The sequence below is a fragment of the Anser cygnoides genome, chromosome 14 (genome assembly GCF_040182565.1).
Source record: "Anser cygnoides isolate HZ-2024a breed goose chromosome 14, Taihu_goose_T2T_genome, whole genome shotgun sequence".
Taxonomy (NCBI): Eukaryota; Metazoa; Chordata; class Aves; order Anseriformes; family Anatidae; genus Anser; species Anser cygnoides.
The window spans coordinates 11117998-11141750 of NC_089886.1; the positions used below are offsets into that span (position 1 = coordinate 11117998).

General features: G+C 51.7%; 1 long non-coding RNA gene across 1 annotated transcript; it reads right to left on the minus strand.

The window, feature by feature from the left end:
- Positions 1 to 1109: 1109 nt before the first annotated feature.
- LOC136791899 (uncharacterized) lies at positions 1110 to 9538 on the minus strand. The gene is made up of 3 exons (XR_010834947.1): positions 8547 to 9538; positions 5404 to 8360; positions 1110 to 5296 (listed from the first exon to the last, which is right to left on the minus strand). It is a non-coding gene; the product is annotated as an uncharacterized lncRNA (long non-coding RNA).
- Between the last annotated feature and the right edge of the window lie 14215 nt (positions 9539 to 23753).

The window sequence follows — 23753 nt, forward strand, 5'->3', positions numbered from 1 at the left end:
TTTGAGGGCTGCTCTGTTTGCTGCCGCACGAGCTAACAGCCCAGCAAGCCCCGTAGGTGCCTTTCTGCAGAGCCTTGCTGCTCCTGACGCAGATTTCTCCGGAGGACGGAGGGGCATTGAGGGGACCCTGCCCTCAGCAGCAGCCCCCGCACCGACCCCAGAGCCACGGTTCCCCCCGCCGTAACCTCAGCCCCTCGCTCCGGGTCCTCCACCCACGGCATCCTTTTAAAAACCACACGGCTGGGCATAAACAGCAGCGAGGCGCTTGCCCTGCCTTGTATGCCTGGCATAGCTTCTGGAGGACGTGTCCCTTTTCCCGGTCACGCTTCCCTGGCCTGACACCACCCCGAAGGGCGCTGCTGCCACGGCACCCACGTCAGCCCCGAGCCTGCCTGACATCCCGACCCGCTTCCCGAGGCGGCAGCCCATTTCTGGAGCTCCCAGACACGTTTGCTTCCAATTCTAGAGGCACAAATCCCAGCAAATGTAGGATTAAATAACTTCGTCCCGGTAATTTACCATAATTTTGATTAATACGGGGGAACTTTTAAATCCCAGGCACTCCATTCTGGTCTCCATGGAAACCGATTTAAAAAAAAAATAAATCACCTTTCAATCGCACAGTCCCGATGCAGGGGAGAATGGCTTTGGCTCATCGGTTGGGGAAGTGATGGGGGCTGGGTTATTTGTCTGCTTTTCTTTTTGTACGTGTCTGTCAGTGAAATTTGTAACAAAAATGTGAATCTGTACAGACCGCGCTGTCATCTGACAGCAGGAAACAAAAAACAGGAAGACGGGGTGTTACAGAGATGGAAATTATGGTAATTAAAACAAAAAAACAACAGCAAAACGTTTCCGGGCACAGACTGATTTACCAGTGCTGCTTCTCTGAAGGCTGTTGCGACTTGAAACTGAGAAGTAGAAAAATATTTAAAGCAATCATTAACCATTTTGCTGTTAATCCTGGCTGCAGGCTGCAAGGCAGCCCACTTGTTTAAGAGTTAACGTACTGCCTCTCGAAGGGGCGAGTTTTCTACCAGGATTACACGAGCACTTTGTAGTAGCTCAGCTGGAGATATTTGCAAATGGTCGGACCAACGCCGGCCACTTGGTCTGCTCTTTTCTGTGCCTGTGGCCCAGCCCCGGGCCTGGGGCAGAGGCACACATCACCCCCGGTGCCAGCCTTCCCTGCGCCCCCCGGGGGGAACTGCCCCTGCACGAGCCCGGCAGGAGCACGGGCTGCTGCTGCCTGCAGGGAGCACGTGCACTAAGGGTAGAACCAGAGGGCAATTGCACAACAGACGCCAAGCTTGTCAAGGCAGATATTTGGGGAAAGTTTTTTTCCTTAAGTGAATAATTGTGTTTCAAAAATCAGACTTTTTTTTTTTTTTTTAAATAAAAAAACCATATCTCCATCGCCACATTCCTCCCCTTCCCCTCTCCAAATCTAAGCAGAGTGCACCGGCCCCCAGGTTGTTCTGCTTTTTCCTATCCTCCCTCAGTTGGGAAAGTCTTTTGTTTTGTTTTGTTTTGTTTAAAAATAACAGAGAAGGGGGAGGGGAAGAACAGGAGAGCCCTCAGCATCGCCTAGACAAGTGCGTTCAGGGACAAAGCAAACAAAGAGGAAATTAAATTTTTCAGTTTTCTTTTATCATCAAGACCAAAGCAAAATGAATGCATCGACCCAAAATGAAGCTTGCCATGTTTCAGAGGTGCCCTTATGGAAATGAAACCATAATTTATGTTTTTGAGAAAAAGAGATGGGTTTGATGGAATCAGACCCTTTCGTCCACAGATTGTGGCCGTTTCCATTAAATGGCACTTCCAGCTCTCCATCCTGTGGCGGTGGTGGAGCACTTCTTCATGCTGGTCCCTGCAATTCAGGAAGGTTTTGGTGAGCAGCCTGAGAGTCCCACTTGGCAAATAAGCTCTGGGTGACCGAGTCCTCATGCCGTGCTCAGCCCCGAGGACACGACACCCCCAGCACCCCCACAGCACCACGGATGGGGCCAGCAGGGCTGAGGACACTGGTGTGCAGCAGCTGCCTTGGTTTCCCTCACTTCCATCACCTGTTGACCTGCTGCAGGCAGAAATTATATTGTTCCTGGATTGATTTCCATGGTGTGCCTCCTGGTATGTCAACCCATTTGGGGATTTTTCTTTCCTGATGCCGTTAAATGCCATGGGCTGTGCCGGAGGTCCAGCTGAGGGTTTGCAGCGTGGAGAAGGGCAGACCTGGTTTTAATTCCCGTGCTGTACCAGCAGCTGGTGCGGTGACATGCCTGGTCATGGAGTACCAGTACGCTGCCAAGAAAGAGAAATTGCCCGTCTTTTTGAGACCACAGAGTGGGATGGAAGAAAGCCCTGCAGGAAGGCTTGCAGCAGGCTCCCACAGTGCTTGGTGAGATGGAGCAAGTGGAAGCTGCTCAAACACATCGTTCTTCTCTCTGAGCCCGGGGGGGGAGAGTGGGGTACATGCGGGTCACACTACAGCTTCGTGCTAATTGCCCAGAAATGGCCCCAAAGCCCCTGGGACGCGGAGCAGGCTGGGGCTGGCGCGCTCTGCACCGCCCGGCACCTGTTGCTGTTGTGGCTACGCTGGGCGGGGGCTCAGCGCTATTTCTGGAGCATGCCTGAGGGCAGGAAGGATTAATGCGCCCCACATACAGGGGAGCTGGGCTGGCTGTGGAGAGAGGGCTCAGCACCAAGCGCTGCCCCAGGCAGGGGCAGGAAGGGCTGACCCACACCTCCCCAGCAGGGCAAGATGCTCGGGGCTCAGCACCAGCAGGGAAGATATTTGCAATTCTGCAGCAATCCTGGGATGGCAGAAAGGTGCGGGGCTGATCTCCCCACGTGATGCTAAGAGAAGGATTCTGCATCTGCACCAGGCTGGGATAGACATAACCCCCATATGAGGTCTGAAGGAGGGAAGCAGGGATGAGAGAGGAGGTGTTTTCTCTAGGATCGGGGAGCTTGACTGAAAAGGGACAGTCTGCACAGACCATACAATCCAGAGGAACTTCACAGGAGAGGATTTTCTTGTCGATAGGAGCCAGATCATGTGGTGGCACCCACGGATGCCAGAAGAGGTCCAAAGCTGACAACCTTAATAAAGATACACCGGCAGGGCAAGTCCCTGGAAAGCTTTCAACGAGTGTTGTTTTCATCCTGCTGCGAACAAGTACACCACATTTTCTATCCCCTGGAGCCTTCAATCTGCTTGAGGCCTCCCCTCTTTTTGGGTGCTTCAGGGAGAGGGGACCATTGGCTCACGTAGTGCTCATACCACATCTGAATAGAGGGAAGCCTCATCACTGCTCCTTTCCATGGGGACACGGTGGTCTCTACCTCTTGGCCCCACCAGCAGCTGAGGTGTGTTTCTCCCAGCCAAAAGCATTGCTCAAAGATGGGATGGACAAAACCTGGCAACAGTGACTTGAACAAAAGAAGTGGGGTTGGGCTGTAGAAATAAAGCTGGTCCAGAGAATGAGGAGGCTGAGAGCAAAGCAGCTCTCCCCAAGCAAATGTCTTGAAACCATAGGGAAAGACCATGGTTATGGCTTTGCCCTCGTTTTCTTCATCTGTAATTGATTGATAAGACATGCACTCATGTCCTGGATGCTCACACATAAAATAGTGAGCCTCGTAGCTCTGAAGCGATGAATGGTGGTGGTACGATAGCAGCAGACTGGTTTCTTTGCAGATGCCCCCGTTGATGTGTCATGGGAAATATTTAAGCAGATGCAGATCTGGGACTCACAACTGCCACACTTGCTTCAACGTCAGCACACAAACCCAGCATACTTCTCAGGAAGAAGAGAACAAGCCTGGCCCCAGAATAGAAATGAACACCCATTTCATTAGCTCAGACTTCCCTGTGCTTATTTAAGCATTGATTCCTGGGGCTGCATAGAGCTGATTAGCAATTACAGAATGTACCAGAGCATCGCCACGGCACAGCTGGGGACTGCGGAGCCAACCAGGGTGATGCCATGTGAACCCGGCAGCTGCATCTCAGGGTGACTTTTAATAGAAAACCACCTGACTGGAGAACTGTGGAGGAAGAAAACATTTTTAAAGTGAGGTTTCTTTGCCATGAATTCCCTTAGCTCAGCACTGTCTAGGAGACTGGTGGAAAAACTGCCGGGTCCCAACTCCACACGTTTGTCCTAAATGCTGATGAGGAGCTACTGGGTTAATGTCCTGCCCATTGGGAGGCTGAGCTTCCAGATTTAACCAGACAAGGGTATCAGAGAGCAATGCAAGGGGGGCTTCTCTCCACCAGCACTGCCTTTCCATGGCCTTCCCACCTTCCCAAGGCCAGGGAACCAGCCAGTTGCATGCAGTCTACCGGCTCCCCTGGAGGAACTGGGACCAGCTTAAAGTACAACATAGCTCTCTGGGTTTGGATCCTGCTCTATTATTAACTTGGCTGAGGAACAGGAAAACCTTGAGCACTCAGCCAGAGCTTGCTTTGTTTGTGCGCTCATCCTCCTCCAGGACAGCCATTACCAGAGACTGGGTACTGGCAATAAGGCAGAGGAGGTGTCAAGCCCTCCTTTCCTACAAGCTGTCACCTCCTTGCCCAGGGAGGACACAGTGAGTCCTTATCTCCCACCAGGGAGGGATTCAGAAAGTAAGAGCCTGTATCCACAGCGCTTTGGGTGCTTGGAGGTCCCAGAGGCTTGGCGAGTCCTCCTGGCTGCCTGCAACACCGCTGCTTGCTATGCTAATTCCACACAGGGGATATCGGCATTTCCAGGAAGCCCAATAAGATAATGGCCTCATCACTATTCATCCCTTTGGTGCAGTCTCTCTTGTGCCCACATGAATCCTAATGTGCTGATAGGGTATTAAAATGGGTACCCTGGGCGTCCCCAGGGAACTGGCACTGATGCAGGGTATTAATAGCCCATCTTCGCTTCCTCAGAGAAGCTGTTCCATGTGGGGCACGTGGATTTTAACCCACCTGGAGCAAGCTCTTCAGGAGGTCCTTTGTATACCTCCAACATTTCCCAGTCTCTTGCTTTCTCAGGGTTAATCCTCCTGCTTTAAGCCATCCCATGCTGTCTTTATGTGTGATAAGCCAAAAAATCAGTTATCAGAAGTGCCAAGGCTTTGCAGAGCAGCACTAGGCATCACCAACAGCAGAGCCCCATCCCCAGGCAGAGGTACTGAGCTTCACCACCTGCTCCCCCCCAGTTGCTCAGCTCATGGCCTGCTTATGATCCAAAATCCAGCATTCCCTACTGCAGCCGGACACGCTGAGCTTCCTCCCTCTAGTCTGGGCAGGCAGCTGCAATGAGAAAACAGGGTGGTTTTAATTAACTAAAAAAAAAAAAAAAAAAAGGCAGTATCTCTGGGGAAGGAGAGAAAAAAGTATTTACACTCTTGGTAACAGACCTGCTCCTGCCAGCTGAGGGATGTCTGGGTCAGCAGGGAGATGGGAAGAAAAACTCGAGGCTTCCAGAGGGACTGGGACTTGGAGATGAAACATTGAATGAGTATATTTTGTAAGCAAACAGCCTGCCACTGCAGGAACCCAGGCTGTTAATTGGATTGACAATCCCTTTGATCTGAGATCTGCATCTCCTGGCTGATTCATGCTGAGACATCCTTCTGACCTTTTGAACACTCAACTTTTTGGGGAGAAGCTTTTCTTTCAACAGACGGAGCACTGAAGCAGTTACTGTAGCAGTCCTCGTTTTCTTCAGCAGGGTGAGTCAATATGTGACTAACAAACATAGTCAATAGCTGAGTAATTTAACCCAGGGAGAGCGTGACCCCACCACAGCCAGGTGTCTTCCACCAGCAGCAGCACCAGGCAGCCAAGAGAGCAGGACCAGGACAGACGGGACAAGTGGCACCTCTTGTTCAAGGTCTTTATCAGATACAGCTGATAAAGTGGGCTTTGGGATTAGCTCGGCTCAAAGCTGGGGACCATAGCAGCAAGGTGAGGACAAGGCAAATGCACCAGCATCAGTGCCTCCTATAGATGCAGAGCACAGACAGAGCCTGGCTGCCCTCTCCAGCTCTCTCCCAGATGCAGAGGTGGGTGGCGCGCACACAGCTCCCCAAGGGACAGGAGTTATCTTCACCAGCAGCCCAAGCCTGTGGCACTGTCACATTGTCCCCTGGTGTGGCACTTGCAGCACGAGGCATCCCCTCACATCTCCAGGAGGGGACCAGGGAGCTGGCAGACTTGCCTGGCCTCAGGCACGTCACCAAGGTCTGTTTGTCATGGGGGTCTTAATGAGCTCCATTGCTGTTCCCCAGGGAGAAACCGAGACTAAAGACTTTAAGAGAAAGTTCCTGCCAGGCTGAAGGGATTTCTTTTTGCAGCAGAAATTCATCAGTCACAGCTTTTCCCAGTGTTTACTGCCTGGCTTTTCTTCTGGAACAGCAAAGCTCCAGTGTGGGGACTTCTGCAGGAGCTCTGAGGGATGCAGCTGGGCTGGGAGAGTGCCCTTTTGGGGATGCTAGAGCCACGTGTTTGTGCCTGGGTGTTGGTGTGAGGGTATCTTGGCAAGCCACATCCGAACAGGATCTCACCTCTCACTTACACAGGTGTAAATCCAGCACCACTGCAACCCCGAAAGGGCTGAGACATGACCAGGCTTTCCAGCAGTCATTACAGCGCTGCTTTTTCCTGGAAACCTCCCCTGCAACCTCACATAACCCAGTCCCCAGCTCCAGGGGAACCTTCTCAGGGTGGTATTATTAGAGGGGAGAAAAAGGAGCCTGACTCACTGTGTCCTGTGCCCGAATTTCCTTCCAGACTCGCTTGCAGAGAATGCGGGTTCATGTCAGGCTGTTTTTCCATCCCCTTTTTGGGGTTAATCTCTCCAGGGCAGCGCCTGCTGGAGGAGTCCGTGACTCTGTCCCCCTGCAGGCAGATGTCTGTCTGATGACAGAAGTGCCCTTCATGCCTGCCTGCAGCCATCACCCTGCAGCCACCTGGTCCCTCCTGCACCAGGGGCACACAGCCCAGGCAGAGGTGCTCGGACCTCCCCTCCAGCACAGAGCTGGGGCTGCTGCACAGCTGGGCAGGGCACAAATAGAGCCCTGATGCCTTCTGCCAGAAGCAGGTGGAGAAAGCTCGAGGTTTACCCACACAGGCGTCTCCATGTGCTCCCATTTCCCTCCCCTTTCAATGATTTCAAAGCCAAAGTAAGGAGAAAAAAACAACAGGAGGGTTGAGTGGGAAGTTTTCTTTTAGCTCCAGAAGTAGAGTTGGGATGCATTTGTTTTCCACAGTCAGGCATAGGGATAAGTTTCAGTGACAGATATATTACTGCATTTATTTGTGATTAGTGCAGCCTTCAGCAACCTAAACTGCATCTGCTGATGTAACAGGATTTGTAAGCAAGAGAATCACTTACTACATCAGGAACTGAGCCATAGGCTTTTCAGCTCCCCAGTAACTAAGTTAAATCAATGCAGATGGTGATTCCCTACAACAGGAACTCACCAAGGACTCACCCACAGCAGATAGGACAGAGCTCTCCAGGCAGAAATACCAGGATAAATTCAGTTCTGAAGCAGTACTACCTCCAAGGACACCCCAATGGTCTGGATTGGGGTGGGAAAGCCAGAGGAAGGGTCACAGAGCCAGCACCCCCTGCTGTGCAGCGCAGCTGGCAGAGCACAGCCAGCACCCTGCTCCTGCTGCAGGCAGCTCTCCAGTGAGCAGCACTAGGAGCACATCGAAGGAAAACATGGGTCATCAGGGACATCTAGCCGAGAGGCAGACATGAGCAACTCAATGAGAAGTCACAGAACAATAAATTTGCTTTGTTATACCTTATAGTTCAGGCCAGCCTGCAGCTCCCCAGCCCAGCAGCACTAGAAGCAAGCCAAGGGCAGGCTCTGGCAGAGCCCTTTATACCTGGGCAGCTGGTGCCCCCTTCCCTCCCATCCTGCCAGCAGCCACTCGCAGTACAGATGGGTCTTCAAATTCTCCACAGAAGAAGAAAGGAGCTTTTTTACACTAGGTCTGTGCTGGTGAGCAGTGTGGAAAAAGGCCTGGTCTTACTGCAGTAAAGGGCCTCTCATCCAGAACCAGGAGTGGTTTCTGGGTGCTCTCGTTGCCTGCTCATGCCCTTAAAGATGCCTTTAAGGAGAGCTGGAAACCAGGCACTGGAGCTGTTGTTGCTGGAAAGCAGGGCTCTCAGACTGTCCATAAATCAAGTTCTCTCTGGGAGCAGCTTGGTTACTGAATCACCACTGTGACTGGCTGTGGTCTTGAGTTCCCAATCAAAAACCATTTGTGGTTTTGAAAAATCTCACTCCTGCATCTTCCCTGTGTCTCTTCTGGTAGAGGAAGGAATGTCCTTAGTCTGCAAGCACGATGATGGAGGCTGAAAGCAAAAGGTGGGTGATAAATCCAAACACAGCTCATGGCAGGGCTGCAGCACTGCTCTGGGCTTACTGAGCTGGTCAGGCACCTCACAAATAAAGCACTAACCTCTTCTTTCACTTATTTCTTACTTTCCCCCGGTTTCTTTCCTCACTTTATGAGAAGTAGTAGGTGAAATGCAACTCACCTCTGGTTCCCTGAGGGTCAGGAAGAGCACTTGCTTCCAAGCTTGTTGCCGCAGGAGCTGGCTGCATGGTGGTGGCCTCCCCTGCACTGGCAAGTATGGTTGCTAAAGAGAAAGCTTGGGTCTGAAGCCTTGGAGGAGGTAATGGGACAAGCACAAAAAAGGCTTTGACGCTAAACTGAATTAATTGCAACATAATCTTGAGAACTGTGTTCTTGTCTGCCTGAGCCGCTCATTTGATGAGAAATCATACACCTACTTTCCTCCACCAAGGGTTTATTTCCCATGCAAATCACAGCAGGATCCTTCTTGAGCTGGAAGGGTTCCTCCTCCATACAGTGCACTTAACATGTTTGCTTTGTAGTCTCTTGCTTTAAAATGCACTCTGTCCCTCCCTTACGTGTTTCTCCCCGGGCTATCCTGGCCCAAGCCAAGCATGCCGGGCTCGCAGCGCTCCTGTCAGCGCTGGCTCTGCAGGGACAGGCTGTGCTGGAGCCCCCGTGCAGAGGTGCCCGAGGTCAGCTCAGCTCATGCTGAGAGGGAAACGCAGCCTCTGGCAGTTCCTGAGAAGAGGTGAGGTCTTTCCAGAAAAAGCTTTCATGGAAGAGCGAGCCCAGTTCATCCTTGCCTTTATCCTGGTGTAATGGGTCAGGTCCAGGGCTGTGGGTGACTGGAGAGGGGCTCAGAAAGTCACTTTCTCATCCAGCCTTTCCACTGAAAACAAAACTGAGTGCCCTGCTCCAGCAGACCTCATTTGACACCACGTAAGCTCAGTGCAGACGGGAGGGAGGCAGGAGGCTTCTGTTTCCTAAAATAACCCTGACAGGTGCCCTTAATATCCCGGCTCCAGCGTTCCACTCTGAAGGAGGGCCATTAGAGATCCTGAAACGGATTTCATCTCGTTGAGGCTAACCAGATGTAACCCCGGACCTCTGGGTCACGTCAATCTGTCCATCTCCTCCCGGGCGCAGGGACCTGAGCAGCAACACGCTCGTGCCCACGCATACGCAGCAGTGGCGGCGCTGCTGGTGCACATAGCGCGCGGTGAGCGTGCCCGTGTCCCCACGTCGGTGTCACACAGCCCCAAGGACTGCTGGCCTCTGCTGCTTCCCTTAGCACTTCTGTGCTCTGGAGGGTCAATGACTTTTTACTGAGTCTGATTTCACTTCTTCCGTTTGAACTGTCATTAACTAGTAGCAACTCGGCAATTTCACTTCTATGTCCTCTCCTTGTTATTCCTTCCTTACAACATGTGGTTGAGCCTTTGTATGTTGTTTTTCCCTCAGACAAGATGAGAAATACAGCGGCAGCTCTGTTTGCTGTAAAATTCTGCCCTGGTTCAGCCACAGCACTTGCCCCAGGTGTGTGCAGCAATTACATCCTGGTGTGTCTACATGGAGCGTGTTCCTCCTTCATGTTTAACTCTGGACATCTCCTGTGAAGGCTGGGACCCATCGATGGATGGTGTTTGGATGGGTGGACGGACTCTTGATCAACACTTAGAAGGTAAAACTGCACTGTGGTGGAGTTTCAGGGATGCCTTTCCAGCACTGCCCATAGGGATCATCAAGTAAATAACTTCTTTCTGCATTTTGTCTTCTGACTTTCTCTGTAAAGACATAAAATTTTCTCCAGAGCAAGCACTGGGTTCTGTAATTGCCATTTGTTCCAGCTGATGGAAGCCAAGACACAAATGTCAATACCATTTTTATCTATCCAGAAAAACACAGAATGGCTTGGGCACCGCCAGAGCCAGTGGGATTTGTCTGAGCCGGGGGGCGGCGAGCACCCAGCTGGGCTGTGTGCGATTCTGTCCTGGGTGGCCTGACCTGGAGCTGGCACCCTCCTGCCCCTGGTGTCCCTGTGCCTGTCCCTGCGGCACAGGGGTGGGTGCTGCCTGCCTGGGGTGTGACATAGCAGCTGTCTGATTAAGCAGGAAGATGCGAATCCTTCAGAGGGAAGTTTTTATTGAAAGGCAAGAGGGTAATTCTTCATTTGGAAAATGACACAGTGTTCCACAAGGGGGAGAAAAAAACAAAAAGGCAATGTAACTGAAAACAACCCACCCAACCTCAAAACAGTAAATCCAATCAAGCTTTCTTGTTAAATGCAGGCTTTGAAGAACATTGCATTTAATCATTATTCGCATTGATTCAGCGCTGTTGGTCTGAAGTGACTCCGAGCAGCAGGGGCAGGTCATGTTTACAGCGGGATGAATATTGATGCGGCCACTGCGAGCGCAGCCCAAATGCTGCAAAGCCCCTTGTGCCATGGCAGAGTGCCTGAGGACAAGGGCCACAGGGCAGGGTCCCCAGGCTCAGTGCCCAGGATCAGGCCGTTACCTCCTCTGAACCTGCTCCCACCTTGTGGTGGCCAGGAGATGGCCGGTCAAAGCTTGCCTTGAGCTGACTTCTCCTTGTGTCCTTAATTTCAGTTGCATCTGTAGGTTCACAGCATCCCAGCTGCCTTCAGCCCTGGGTTTTTGCTTAAAAAATGAAAGACCCAGGGCATGAGGGTGAAGCTCTCTGCCTCGAATCATTCTGGAGACAGCTGGGTTGTGAATCACAGAACGTATAACTGCAGTCCCTTAACAGGCAAACACTGAGGTTTGTTTAGTTATGCTTGCTGTCCTATCTCTCCTTTTTGGCCTGGCCATTTGACAGCAAATATTCCTTAGAGCCGTTTTTATTTGGATATTTTGAGAGGCCTCTTGCCTTTGGCTCTGTGTTGCCAATATTTAAATAATTTTTTTAATGAATTCTCATGAATTTCCCCCAGATGGAAATGAACAAAAGAGCTGGGGGGGCAGGAAGGGAGGGGGAATGACTTCCAGTTTCTGGGAGAGCTTTACAAACAACTCAATTAAGTAGGCAAGGGTGTTCTTTTAATAACAGGTTCTGTCAGAATTCAGGCAATTAATTTCAAAGGAGGAGGCATTTTGTAATGCCGCCACTCGAGCACCCTTTTCTGTTCAGCTCCTCCGTGGGGCATTAACGGGGGCAGTGGTTGGAAAGAGAAGAGCTGAGGTAAGGGGATAACTCCTGTTCTTACCCCTGCCATCAGAGGAGTTCAAAAGAGTGTTTATTAACACGGTGATAGGCACTTTATATCTATATAAAAGAGGCTGCTGTCACCAGCCCGCAGCCTGCCACCTCCTTGCTTCCTCCTGTGCAAAGTTTTTTGGGAATGCATGAAACAGATGCCTCAACGGAGGGCAGATGTGGGAATGAGCTCAGCACAGTGCAGTGGGGAGGACAAGGTGATCCAGCCCTTGTTGGAGGCAGTGCCCACCCAGCTGTGGCCTGCTGGCAGACTGCAGTAAATGCCATTGCCATCCATCCCTGGCCTGGAGAGGCATCGCCTGCCACCCACGGAGAGGTGGCTGCACTGCTGGGAGCAGATTTAGCCATGGAATAGCTAAAGGGGAGATGAAACGCACTGAAAGTATGCTGGAGGCTGCTCCCCCTTCAAGACTTTGAAGGACTCCCAAGGGTTTTCTTTGACAGCCCCTCTCTAAGGCAGTGCGGGGCTGAGGAGGCACCTTGCTGCACATGGGGACCTATTTCCCTTAGCATTTGAGAATGGGGGAAAAAAGCACAAGCACAAATGTTGTCTGATGAAAAGAGGAAAATAAATAAAAGAGAATATCGCACTCTACATCATTAACTTGGTGCAGCCTGAGCAATTTCATTCTCCCACACAGATATCTCCCAGTCAGCCTGTGGCTGACAGCAGAAATGGATTTGTACAAAAAAAAATAAATAAACGTTTCATTTTGGAAGATAGAAATGAACTTATTTTTATATCAGTTTTCAAATTCTTTATTTTTCAAAATGCTTTTCCCCACCCCCTAAAAATGAACCAACCTGTTACAATATGAGAAGTCAAGTTTGACTTTAGCTGGCTTTTCCTGGTATTTGTACTTGAAAAAGGTTTCAGAAATGAAAAAGGAAGTTCCTTCAGAGAAATGATTATCATAAAAATGATTGGTGACTTGGAACTAGCAACCTAATCATACATCTTTTGTGGAAATAGAATATTTTGATGGCTTATCTCCAATCTGCAATAGTTAAGAGCAGTATTGATCTGGGAGGACAAAAAATAACAGAAGTCTAAATGATAATTGGGAGCTATTTGAGATAAAACTTTTCTAGCTCTAATCTCACAATCTGCAGTCATACAAGTGAGCTTCATTAACTGGGAAGAAAAAGAAAGGAATAAAACATACAGCTGAGGAGAGAAAGTGAATACAGTAATCAAAGTGTGTGCCTCTATACCGGTTTATGGGTTTATAAAATAAAAGAAGTAACAAAAGGAGAACATTTACAAACTGCATTTTGCTGGTTGTTGAGGGAGGGCTTAAAGAATTGTGTTACAGAAGCAAAAGGAGGTCTATTGACTTAGCGCACTACAAAGCAGTCACAGAGGTGGTTTCCATTGCCTGTAGTTAGGTGTTCTAACCTAACCTACTCCACAGCATCTGCACAGCTTTCAGCACGTTTCCTCCTAGCCCATGGTGCTCTGGTTAAAATGCTGCCCTGCTTTCCCTGCAGGTGCTGCTTTTGCAGGCTGGATGTTGCATCCCATATAGCTAAGTCCTCAGCAAAGCCGCCAGCAAAAGCTGATGCTCTCCTTGCAAGTTCCTTTGCATAGACGGCGTAGAAGATAATTACACGTGAATGAAAATATCTTTGCTGCTAAAAACCTCCAGAAAGCTGGTTCTTCTCCCAGGATTTCCTGGGAAGGGGGTGGTGTGATGGCACACCAGGTGCTCCACCTGCGTGCCCCCTGTTTTGCTTCAGCCCATCTTGCCGCTGGCTTCCCAATGGTGGGCACTGAGTGTTAGCCCCTGAGCAGCAACTGTGGCCCAGGAGGCATACAGAGAAGCGCCAGCCCGCCCCAGCACAGTGCGCAGACCTCGTGAATTTATCTGAATTTATCTGAGTGGGAGCAGAGCCTTCAGCTGAGCCCTCCTGGCTGCAAGTGCTGCGTCTCTTCTCCGCGTTCGTCGATATTTCGCACAGTGCCCAGCCTGAAAGCGGTTTCTGAGCCAATGCTCCTAACAAGAGCCCTGTTTGTGAATCACCCACCGCCTGCACATGGCACATCAACTATCAAATTAATTTAATTAGTAGTTACTGTGGGCTTTCAAGAGCTATTTGTGCGCTGAACAAGCTGCAGTGGCTGCACAGCCAGCTGGCTGAGCCCGGACCTGCAGCTTGTCTCCAAGTGAGATACGGGCTGTGGATGCTCCACGCTGCTGCCTTGGTGCCTGCTGGACAGCACAGAGAAAAAGCTGGTTGCAAAGAGGAATGAAGATGAACAATGTCTGTCCTCTCTGCCAGGTGGCAGCTGCTACTGGGACCACGATCCACTGCTGGTGAGGCAGGTAAGAAACTGGGCATGAGAAGGGGAGGATGAGCACGGAGAACAGGAACAGTTGGGGAGAAGGAGCAGAGAGCCCTGGTGGCCTTCCAGGATGAATAGCTAAGTCTGTTCCCAGCTTGGGCTCAATCTCCTTTGGTTCCTGCTCAGCCACCTGCTCCATCTCCACCTGGAGAGATGCTGGGGCTGGGAAACACCACGGCATCTTGGGCAGTGCAGCCCGGGGAGCTGGGGGTCCCCGTGATACCTCAATCCTCTCACCTGCACACAGCAGACAGCAGATAAGCAGGGTATTGCACCCAGTGGGGCCTGCCTGGACGTAGCTGCTGGGTGGTTTGCACCAAAATCCGCACCTTGTTTGAAGGCTGTCAGCAGACTGCTGCTTGCTCCATCCGCCCCGCTCCTGCCGCCCCCCTTGCTATACTTGCTGGTTAAATAAATGTCTATTTTTGTGCTCAGCTGATGCTTGTTGTCCACGTACTCACAGGGAAATGAAGAGCTGTGTTTATACCAAATGGGTTTATTGAAGTATCAGAAAGCACAAATCAATTTTCAAACGAAATTATATGGTACCCCAGGAATCAAAACTGACAAACACAGAGATTTGCTATTAAATTAATAGCAAGCTAAGATAAAAAGCAATGCAGACCATAAAATTAGCCAGGTACAATATACTCCCTAAAATTTAGAGCTGTGCCCAGCTTGCAGGCACTGGGCTTGGTTTCAGAAATAAATAACCAGCAGAGGGGTTTTAAAAATCAATATTGAGGCCCACGTGGCAGAGCAAATTCCAGAAAGCACCGTCTGTACCTTGCAGTGGAGGCTTTCTCCTGCCTCCGTGTCCCTGAGCAGTCCACAGATATTCACCCTGCCCTGCCCTGCAGGAGGGAAGCTCTGGTGCCTGGGTCTGGCCTCGGACAGAGCTCTGGCTTCTGGAGGATGGGGCAGCAGAGGGGCTCCTTGGGGCTGGACACCCCAAGCACGTGTTTTGCATGCTAAGGGTAAGAGGCTTTGCAGAAGAGGTCTGCAAAATCCTGAGTGCCTGGCATAGAAATAGTCCTGCGGCTGCATAAGTGCCACAGGGATGCGGCAGCAGCCGTGGCAGTCACACCCTAATGAAGGCATAATCCCAGTCCTTCCCATCGAGGCTTCCTTCACACTTCAGGGAGGTTCGCAGGGAACACCAAGGTGCCTGCAGACCCCCTTAGCACAACCCAGACCAGCTAAACTAATGAGCAGTGAAGGCTGGAAGAAACTCAAGTAAGGCAAGATTGAATGCCAACGCAAGTGCACCTTCCTGCAGTTATGAAATCAAACCTGAATATCTACCTAGGGCAGGTTTCTGCTCTCCCCCTGCATGTAAACACCTGTTGTAGGAAATGGAGGAAGCCTGGGCAGGAGGCTGTGCGACCAGACGGAGCGATCAGGATAACACCTTCTGGCTCCATATATATTAATTTGTGGCTTTCACCTTCCTCCCAACTAGGAAAAGTCATTTTTGTGTGTGTGAAAAACACAACCTTGGCCTCTGGTTCCTCTGACGTGGAGCAAAAACTCTGGCTGAATGATGGAGCGTTGCCCTTTATCCCTTCCTCTTGGAGAAATGAATAGAAGAGAGCAGTTTGGCAGAGAGGGCCCATGGCAAAACAGGAGCGGGGCAGTCGTCACCCACCGCTGGCTGTCACCCCGGGGCAGGAGGTCCCCTCCGGGCACAGGGTGGCAGCCAGGTGCCCTGTGAGGTGCTTTCTTCCCCTACCAGAGCTGTCCTGGCGTGGCACAAGCATTCACCTGTGCTCCATGTTCATCCTGAATGACAGCAACAAGATGCCCAATGTGGGGCTTTCACCCAGGGCAGCACCTTGGGCTCCGCTTTGTGAGCTCATCTGACATTTTCACACGTTTTGTAGGGCTGCTCTGACTTGTGCTGCTCACTTTTCTGCCGTGTAATTAACTAACGAGACGTACGATGAAGCCATGACACGCGTAAGAAATGACAGGGCCACCAAGTACTTCGGCGCGGCGTTCCCCTAAGGCAAAGGCAAAGCATGGGGCAAGCTTTCAGAGATAACACGCTAATAAATGTTGAAACGCGAGCACTTTTTCAAGTGACAATGTCTAACGCCTCAAAAGAGACTCAAGACACGTTAACCCCAGAAGCTTTGCAGGCGCTTTGCTCCAGGAGAGGTGGCAGAAAACTGCTGCCTGCGCTGGGAGCCTGCCCTGGCCAGGACAGTGTGGCAGGGATTTTAGTCCCCATAGAGCTCAAGTGAGTGCTTGTATCTCGAGGATGTGCTGAAGTAACTCTCCTAGAATGTTCCAGGCTTCAAGCTAATAAAGCTATTATACATAAATTGAGTTATAGGTATCTAATGCTAGTCTCTTTATTTTTCATTGCCTTTTCTTTAGGAAACGAAATACAAAGGTGCATGGTAATAATTACAGACTGGCTGATGAGCAGAAAATCAATCCGTGTCTCCTGGGTAGATATTAAATCTCAGTCATTTTTTTTTATTTGTGCGTTTTCATAAACAGGCAATTACCACCTTACCCAAACCGAATTAATGAAGCTCACCTGGTGCAGGCCCATACGCAGAGCAGCCCCGGTGAGCGACGGGGATTGCTGTGGGCTCCAGCCCGGGCTGCGCGCTGGAAGAGGTCCAGGACATCCTTCGGAGCAGCCACTGCTCTTTGCCATGGTAACCCCTTTTCCTGGCCACGTGCTGCCCTTCCACCTGCTAATGCTGGCTATTTTTTTCCCCAGGCTGCCCAGGATTTTTAGCTGCTGCCCCTCACCATCCCACTTCTGGGCCAAGCCACCGGGTGCAGACCCCAACTTCTGAAAGCCTGCAACCACCCTACGAACACAGAGAATGCAGAACGGCCTCTTTGGGGTGAAGCTTTTGTACTGATGCTGTGGAAGAGAGCAGGCGTAGCAGAGGGCTACCCCAGGTGCTGCCTGTCTGAAACGCTGCCTTTCATGATGAACCGATTAATCTGACGTCCCGACACCGCTTGTGCTGTTCCTGCGGCCTTCCTTGGTGTGTAAAAATAGAGGTGGCCCCTCTCCTCCTGCAAACTCCTACACCCTGCATCGGGTTAAAAATCAGCCGTACTTTTTGTGGGTCACCAAGCGATGCTGACGAGTTCGTGGCTGCCTGCGGCATGTCCCTGGGAGCTGTGCTTGCTGCCCTGCCTGCCTGGTGCTGCCAATCTGTCACAGAGCGAGAGCCAAGAAAGCAGTGTCCGGGCTGCCCTTCCCGTCCTTCAAATCCTTCCCATCCTTCTGTGCACGTCCCCAGCAGCAATTCTCCCTCCGTGTCCCCTTCTTCCACTTCCACAGCCTGACGCTGGCTATTCCCCGCCAGCTCTCCCCGGCGCTCCCAGCACCTTTCCACCCACAAGGAGCAGCAGAAGCCGACGCTGGCCACCCACCAAAGCGAGGTGACATTACCCAGGCATCTCTTTCATCGTTTCTCCTGCTGGTTTTTCATCCACCCTTGTAGACGGCTTCCCTCGTAGCTCGTCCTACATTAGACTGTAAAAGCTTCGGCAGAGGGCCTGCGCCTGGCAGGATGAACACATCGCCCTGCCCAGCTCCAGGCAGCCACAGAAGGGTCGTGTTTATTAATCTGTGCAACTGAACATTAAACACATTTCTTAATATACGGGACCGGCATCAAAAGTTGCAAACGGGATGCCAATTTGAGCAGCAAAATTCAGCCAATTTTGGAAAGAAGCTCTCTCCCCTCTCTTTAAAAAGCTCCCTCGGGGCACATGTGGCACTTGGAGCTCTCGCCGAGGTGCACTCTGTGCAGGAGAAAATAAAAAGGGCCTGGCAACCTGGGATTGCAGGAGCAGATTAACGAAACTCAATCTATTTTCTTTGAAAAAGAGAAGACAGATGTGTAACTTGATTACAGACTATAAATGCCAGCTTGGAAAAAGCTTTGTGATGGTAAGAAGGTCTTCAACCAAGTAGCAAAAGACACGGGCAGACCCAGGGCCTGGAAACTGAAATTAGACAAATTCGGAGTGGGAAGCAAGGTGAGTAATTAAATAGCAGAACAGCACCTACAGGGGTGGAGCGATTCACTGTTACTGGGAGGCTTTTGAAAGGAGGACCAGGTGTCTTTCTAAAAGACAGCTCTGGCTAAAGCAGACCTAGGGCCAACAGAGGAACACGTGGAGTGTCTGGGGAGGCCAAGGCAGCAACTTTCAGAACTGATGTTGATAAAAATTTGAATAACAAGGAAAGATTTGGGATTTCCAAAGGCTCTGTGAGGGAAATAGCTGGAGCTGTGACCCAGCACTTGCCTGCTTCCCTGCTGCCATTTCCCTCTTCCTCTCGCAGACCCCAGGAACGTGCCTGTGCCAGGGCACCCAGAGCCAGGCAGGGAAGAGCTGGGCTGGCTGGGCTGCGGGACCTCCGGGAGAGCTGAGAGAGAGCCCGGGGAGGGGAGGAAAGCTCTGTTTACAACAGCAGCTGGCCCCGGGACTCGCCTTTGTCCTGCTCCTGGTTCATGTGTATTTTTGCATTAGCCAAGGCCCCTCGAAAAGGGAAGGGAAAGGGAAGAGCTCATTTCCCCTGGTCAGGCAGGAACAGCAGCTGTGGCTTGGCAGGGGAGGGCTCAGGATGCCTGCGAGCGCGGGGCCGTGTCGGTGAGGCTGCACGAGGAATGGCCTTTGGCCTGGGCAGCAGGAAATATTAATGAGCTGCTAATTATTGCTGGGCTCCTCTCTCACACACCCCTGCGTACATGCACTCACACGGGGCTGGGATGGGGGGGACAACTCAGCCTTCCAAGAAAGTGCGTTTCTCTTTTCTATTCTGTCTTTACGTCTCTGCTCCATCTCCCCCGTGGTCCAAATCACCTCCCGTCGCTTCCTACACGTTCCCCTGCCATCTGAGCACCTCCTTGTCCTCTGCTGAGAAGCTCTCAGTGCTTCCCCTACCCCATGGTTCAAGCAGTGCAATCCCATGGAGAAAGCAAGTATCCAGGGACAGGGGATTTAGTGTCCTGTGCTTCGGACACTTGTTGCAAAACACCAGGAGGCTGGCAAGGGACCACTGGAGCCAAGAAATCCAGCGAAACAAAAGGAAAGAAACAAACATCATGCAGAAAACAATGCACACAGCAGCACACCGACTTCCAAGCACCAAGCTTTTGGACACGACACAGGAAATGTTCAGAAATTGGGCATTTTCCGGAGTACGGAGCCAGCAGGACTGCAACGAGACTGGGAAGGGGCCAGGAAGGCAGAGCAGCCTCGTGGCAAGCTGCAATGGGCAAAGGCTGCCCGTGCTGAGCTGCTGGCAGCCCTGAAAGGCTCCTGCAATGTTCCACCTGCAGAGGTGACAGGAAGGTGTGGGAGAGGCTTTGTGCCTGCTGGAAACCAGCATCTCATCAGCAGGAGCGATGGCCCAGCCTTTGGAGCTGTGCTTGCTCGCTCCAGGTTGGAGGAGGGAGGAAGCTGCAGGGCTGGTCTGAGAAAGGGCACCCGGGGCAGGCGTGCTGGGCGAGGTGAGCTCTGCGATATGCCACAGCCCAGCAGGGGAAACCTCAGGGAAAGAAGTGAAATGCATCCAGAGACTATGCAGAGATAGAAGGAAAAAGGGAAAATAACTGCAAGGAAAGGTCTGTGGGTGGTGCTGAGAAAAAGATGACAGTGGAGAATGATGTGCATACGGTTCCTGTACAGAGACCATGGCAAGAATTGTCATACTAAAGCCTGCAGATCAGAAAAGCAAGTGAAAGAGCCAACCTGTCAGAGCCACTACTGAGGGGTTGGGGTTATGCCCGGGGGTGACACCGCAGGTAGTGCGAATTTGCAGAGAGTAACAAAGGCCCAGGCTAGCTCGGTCACCTTGCAAGGCAGTTGCGTGCAGATTGACCTCAAATTCAATGCCAAATTGGCACTGGGGCATCAGGGGATTTGGGAGGCCATAGGAACTGCCTCAGTGCTCTGGAGGTGGCGGCAGCACAGCTCCACCAGGCACAGCCTCGCTGAAGCCTCTGTGCCAGCACGAGCACGGCACCAGCTGCGGGGTGGGAGCTCCCACAGCAGCACGGGGAGCAGTGCCGTCAGGGATTTTGGTCAGAGCAGGCAATACTGCGTCAGACAGGCTGGCAGGACAGCATCACGGCAGGTGACAATGTGGGGCAAGGCACTGGGGCACCACCGCACAGCCCTGGCTCAGGCTTCGGGGAGAGGCAGGAGCAGATTTCAGCTTGGACAAAGGCAAGAGATGAAAATTTCAGCGACTGTGGCTCCATCCAAGGGACACCTGCTGACTTCCAAAGGCAACAGCCTTCCTGCCAAAAGCCAATGCAAATCACCAGATGTCCATTCAGCGACCATTTGGGTTGGTAAAGCGTCTAACAGACATTATTGTCTAAGTGTCTCCTTACCCATTGTGTTCCTCCTGCATAAAAGTACAACAGATAAGCAAGATCACGCGCTTTCCAATCTGAGACGAACACTGGAAACACAGCAGGACGTGGCATCAAAAAAGTAGCTACATGCCAGTTTTCAAGGCAGATTTGGAAAGAATCTGAGGAAAAAAAAAAAAAAAAAGGCATACTAGACAAAGAGCTGTGAGTGCTCATGCCTGCTAGTTTATCAAGATGGCCAGTTTTGGGAGAAATGCCCCCGCTTCTTGAGATATAAAGGAGATTTAAGAGAAAAAGATGTCAATCCCAGACAAAGGTGGTTTAGATAGGAGTTCAGTGGTGTGCAGGATGAAAACCAAGCTGATAAAGGACTGGCAGATGCCAGGACAGGCTCACAAACCCTATTCTGCAGAAGAAGCCAGGCATGAAGCAACTCTTGTCACCCCCCCCAAGACCGGAGCTTCTGGAGTACAAAATAGCTTCCCAAACAGGCACAAGACAAATGATACAGGCTCAGAGGACAGAGATGAGTCAGAAGGCAATGATGCTCTGCTGAGTTTGGCTGCCTGGTGCCCCAGGAGGGATGCACAGCGTCCTCACAGGTGCCAGCATGGCCTGCCCCAGGCATAGCCATCAGCAGAGTACACAGTTTGTTCTTCTGTCAGATCATGGGATGGATGGGATGGGAAAGCCCAGCTGAAGGGTTAGAGAAAAGCCTGGGAGAGCTTTCAGGACACAAACCTGGTGCACAGGAGGCATTTAGGAACTTCTGCAAATCCTTCCTAAGGCGTTGGAGTAAATGTTTTAATATTATACTAATACTTCGGGATCAGGCGTGACTTAAATCTTGGACAGCAATGGGGAAAGGTCATGCTGCAACTGGAAAACCAGCTGCAAGGATCTGGAGGTGCCCCAGGCAGAATTAAATGTGAGCTTTGGGATATAAATGCTAGAGCCATTGCTCCCTGTGCATCCATGTCTTCTTGTGTGGCCCCAGCGCCACTGCCAGAGCAGGTGCAAAAGAAAGGAAGAAAAAAACAAAAGAAAAATAACCAACCACCCCATGACCAAAATCCTTTTGTGTGCTGGTTATGTAAGAATTTATTCTTCTTTTCGGAAAAACTCTTCTTCTTTCCCCCCTCCCCTGCAGCGGACAGGAATTGTTGGCACTGGTGTGGTTTCCTCTGCGTGTCCCCAGAGGTGAGGGGGTCTCGCTGCCAGGTTTCCTGCCTGTTCCCCTCTCAGCGAGGAGCTGGTGGGACACCGGGCAGGAGCTGGGGAGCTATGAGGAGAGCAGCTTCACTGGGACCTTGGTGTGCCCTGGCACGTGCTGGCACCGTCCCATTTGTCTGGAGATGGGACAAGCCGGGGACATGGAGCGCTTGACCCACCAGCAGAGACAGTCACCCTTCTTGGTGTGCTTGTCACCAGCACACACAGCTTCTGCCAGCTGGGTGCTCGAAGGGATGATGCTTTAATGCTTTCTGCGCTGTGCTTGCCGCTTGTTCTCTCTGCTCTCTCCAGTTCCAGAGGGCTGCCTGCCCTGGTGCTGCCCGGCACATCATCCAGTGCTGGTGTCCAGGCGGTCTGGCTGGATGCAGGGTGCTCACGAGGGCCGAAGGTAAGGGCAGGCAGTATGGGTATGGTCTGGAGATGTGGGTGCCCTGTGAACAGTGACAGCAGGGATGAGAGCCCCAGTGCTGACCGACGCCTGATGCCACCTCAGCACAAAACCTGTTACATCCCAGCTAGGGAATGGTTTATATCTGGCCTCACCGTCCCTTGTCTGCACCACTGGTCACTTCCCAGCTGCTCTCTCCCTCCTCTCTTCTTGGTTTTGCTTCTCCCCTGCCCCAGGGACATGGTGAGCTCCCAGAATGGGGACACCAGCAGTGCAGACATGAGCCCCTGTCGCAGCAGATAGAGATGGGCAGCACTGTGCTGCTGCCTTACTGTGGTGCAGGGCAGGGCAGGTTTATCTAAGCACGTGGAGTTACAGTTAGTGACTCTTGGCTCTTGCTCAGGCTCCTGGCATCAGCCTCGAACGCACCTCCTAGCATGCATATTTATGATCCCAATTAACACCAAAAAAAACCCGGCTTGCTCTGAAAATAAATGATTTTTAATCTAAATTGCCCATTTTACATACTTCACCCACCTCTGCTTAGCAGAACAGCTGGTGTTTACCAACCCCTCATCACTTTCCCAAGCAGCGCAGGAAGATGCTGGCTGCAGAGGACCAGCCGCCCCTGAGGTAAGGTGAGCTCTGCCCCCGCGGCTTTGCTCCTCCGCATCCTCAACAAGCCCCAAGGGAAGCAGACTGCTGGAGGCCAGCACCTCTCCTCTGCCAAAATCCAAGGTTGATGGGGATGGGTAAATGATGTAAGATCCACGGACAGCATCTCCGGCTGCAAAACCTGGGAACAGAAGAGCTCTGTACAGCCCTGGTGTGCTCCTAGCAGGGCTGGCTGCTGTGCTGTGGTTGGTTATTTTGGTTAAGGGATGCCCAGGCACAGGTCCTCAGGACGGCTCCTACCCACTCCCTGGATCTGTGCAGCACATCCTGAAATTCGAACGTCTCACCCAAGAAACACGCACTGTCCCTGCCCCACTGCTGGGCTTTGACAGCACTCGGAGAAGGGTTCTGCCCCTCAGCTAACCCGGAGGGCCCTCAGGTGCTGTATGGTGCAGTTGGAAATACGAAGGGCTCTCTGTCCAGCACAGACAGGGACGATTTGCAGCAGCGTACAATGAAAGATGTCAGCTCATAGTAATTATTACTGCTGGGTGTTGTGTTTCTGCAGGAAGGAGTAGATTCTGTGTAAGCCCAAATAAATCTAGCTATCTCGACACTTCTGTCCGTATCTATACGTGCAGTTATCAGTGCTTCCTTTTTTGTAATGCCCCTGGAGGCTAACACCAGAGCTAAGATGATCCAGGAATTACTCTTGTAGTATTTCCGCTGTCCAAGAATGAGCATATGTTAAAGAAATCCAGTCCTTCTTTATGCCAGGCCTTAATTCCCCCCAGGGCATTAGACAAAAATGGGGTCAGGGTGTCAGCTTCAACTCTTATGCAGGCTTGCATCAGGGCTGGTCGTGCTGGTGCCCGGAGGATCACACCTGCGGAAGATCAGAGCAAGGGGTTGGCCCCAGGCACGCACAAGCGCTGGCACCGATGCGAGGAGGTTCCTCCAGCAGCACCCTTCGCCCTCTGAACGTGCTGGAAGGGAAGGTGCAGTTTCTGTGGCTGTGTGGAGGCGCATGCTGCCACACGTGGACCCACTGGTGCTATTTCCAGCTCTGCTGGCCAGGGACTGGAGGCAGGAAAACTGCCGGGACTGGGCACGGAGCAGGCAGTCACATGCAGCTCAGAAATGAGTCACAAGCCACAGCACGGCGACGACACCTGGGATACGAGGAGACCTGATCCA